The sequence below is a fragment of the Salmo trutta genome, chromosome 6, assembly GCF_901001165.1.
Source record: "Salmo trutta chromosome 6, fSalTru1.1, whole genome shotgun sequence".
NCBI lineage: Eukaryota > Metazoa > Chordata > Actinopteri > Salmoniformes > Salmonidae > Salmo > Salmo trutta.
In genome coordinates, this window is record NC_042962.1 from 12358118 (window position 1) to 12361051 (window position 2934).

Consider the following 2934-nt stretch of genomic DNA (forward strand, 5'->3'; position numbering starts at 1 on the left):
ACTTATGACTTCATTTGAGCTCTTCATCTGGACTTTTGGGGCCAGTTTCCTGCTTCCAGATGAAGCAGGAAAGTCAATGGAGAATTGTGTGTGAAACGACTGATGTTCTGCGGCTTAGTGTTTTGACTTTTGATCAGGCACCTCATCGGGCAGCATGGGGGTCCTCACTCAGCTGTTAACCCCCCCCCCCCCTCCCCCGGGGAGAAGCAGTGGCTGCTGGGAGGTGATCAATGATGGACGACGGCTCTGCTCCCACCCCAGAATGGGAATGCTGTGAATGGATTGAATGAGAGGGAGGAAAGGAGGAGGAAGGGGTGATGAATAAGGACAGGGGAGGAGGGAAGGAGAGTGGTGGACAAGGAGGTAGGGAGGGGGCATGTTTAAACAGCCTGGACTTGAGTGACAGGGCTGATAGAGGGTGAGGGTTGAAGAGTTGCTGGGGGGCTGAGATGTGAGGGGAAAGTGAGCTTTTAATTCCCCGAGCAGAAGCAGATGTAGCAGAATGGCACACACACACACACAGCTAGGCAGCTGGAAGTCATCAGGGACAGGGGTGTACATTGAGAGTGTGTGTGTGTGTGTGTGTGTCTGTGTGTGTGTGTGTGTGTGTGTGTGTGTGTGTGTGTGTGTGTGTGTGTGTGTGTGTGTGTGTGTTGGGGCAGGGGGAACCTGGACCACTATAAAAGGGGCATGCAGAAACTGCTAAACACTAGACAGAAGACGGCAAATGAGAGAGAGTGCGAGAGTCTGTGTTTGTCATCCCTTCATCCATCCAGAGATGGAGGTAAAGAGGTTAACCAAAGAGAAACATGTTATTAAACAGCAGGCTTAGGGAGGTAGATCTGTTCTTTATTCAACCAAAGCAGAAAAATGCATTTTACAAAAAGCACTTGAACAGAGCTGTTAAATCAAGCTTTAACGATCTTCTCACTAGCTACAAACCACGCCCTGACGACGCCCTGACGACGCCCTGACCACGCCCTGACCACGCCCTGACCACGCCCTGACCACGCCCTGACCACGCCCTGACCACGCCCTGACCACGCCCTGACACAGGCTTCCTGTAAGTCCTCGTCCTCTTTTCACCAAGTCAGTCTCTTTCTTTATCCAGAACGCTTCTTTATTTTGGTGACTTGAAATAGAAACATTTGAGGATGTTTTATGATTTTTCAGTTGTACAAAACTGATCCAAACAAAAGTGAACACAGATGGAAACATGGTGCCGAGTATAAAATACAAACATAAAAACAACGAAACAATGTTGCTGCACATAGAAAAATAAATCAATACTTTGTGTTCAGTCACCGTCTCCTATTGTCTGCTCATAAGATTCACACAAAATGAGGTTTCATTGGCTATCCTTCACACCAGCACGGCCAATCACAATCACTTATTTACACCCCACAGCCAATGAAAAATATATATTTATTTACACAAACGAGGTAAAAACTGTGCCATTGAATCCACACCCCTCCCCACAATAGCAGCTATATACACCACCACCTCCACCACCTCCACCACCACCTCCACCACCTCCACCACCACCTCCACCACCACCTCCACCACCTCCACCTCCACCACCACCACCACCTCCACCACCACCACCTCCACCACCACCACCTCCACCTCCACCACCTCCACCACCTCCACCACCTCCACCTCCACCACCTCCACCTCCATTAGTTCAATCTTTCTGAATACACAACAACTATTTGTTTCCATTAAAAATGTTTACAGCAAGAGTGAGAAGAACTTAAAACAGTAGTATAAAACAAACGCTTGAAAGAACAGCCGGCACTTATAAATAAATAAAAAAAGATCATTTCTAAAGTTTGTTTCTGTAGTTTGTGAAAGCAGCACAATACAGTTTCCGGCTTCTCAGAATGTGTTGCGTGATCTGTTGCCTGGGCAACGCTGCTTGACAGCCAGTAATATGGTGAGAATGGATGTCTGACAGGAGAGACAGGAAGAGGAGTATGAGTAACCCCGCCCCCTCGGCCTTAGGCACTTGGGGATTGGACCCTGACTGGCCAGTCTTGAATGTTGTGGATTCCTATTGGCCGATGCTGAGAGTTGTGGGCCCTAATCGTCTGGTTTGTGTGTGTGAGGTAGGTACAGCAGAAAGACAGTCAGTCAGTCAGTCAGCCAGTCAGTCAGTCAGTCAGTCAGTCAGTCAGTCAGTCAGTCAGTCAGTCAGTCAGTCTTACATTAGAGTGGTCTCTGGTCAGGTCTTATGCTGGTCCATACACACAGATATAGAGAGGTAAGAGCAGTTACAAACTCCTCCCTCTCTTAAAACTGTCCAATGAGAGTCATACTTCCCAGACCTCATCTCTCCAGCTGAGCTGTGAATCAGTCAGCTATGTTAGTGTCCTGATCGTTTGTTTGACTTTGTAGTTCTATGTGGGCGAGCTTGTGTGGTTAAACACACAGCACTGATCACATGATGGTGGAGACCCCTGAGAGAGAGAGAGATGGATAGAGAGATGGATAGAGAGTAGAGAGAATCACCAACAGAAAGAGAGAGAGAGATGGATAGAGAGATATGTTTTGTGGGTCAGGTCTTCTCCTGTCCAGTGACTCCGACAGCTTTCTCAGCCAGCCGGGGCTTCTGTGCAGCGGCGTGTAAGTGTGTGTCGGGGTGTGTGTGCAGTGCCAGGAAGGGGTTGGCGGTGATGGTGCCGTGGGCGTAGGAGGAGGAAAGAAGGGAGGTGATGGGCAGCTGAGCGGAGGAGAGAGGGATGGAGGGAAGCTGGGAGGAGGAGAGAGACTGGAGTTGGTGGAGGTCCTGTTGTTGCTGCATCAACTGGTACAATAACACCTGCTGCTGTTCCTGGAGAGAGAGGGAGAGAGAGGGGGGAGAGAGAGAGAGAGAGAGAGGGGGGAGAAGGAGAGAGAGAGAGGGGGGGAGAGGGAGTGAGAAAGAGGGAGAGA

At 49.5% G+C, this 2934-nt stretch overlaps 1 protein-coding gene across 1 annotated transcript in view; it reads right to left on the minus strand.

Annotated features, from left to right (window-relative positions):
• Positions 1 to 1711: 1711 nt before the first annotated feature.
• LOC115195421 (protein AF-10-like) overlaps positions 1712 to 2934 on the minus strand; it is a gene marked incomplete in the record, with an annotated part of 77746 nt that continues 76523 nt past the window's right edge. Inside the window, 1 exon segment of the mRNA XM_029755257.1 lies at positions 1712 to 2833.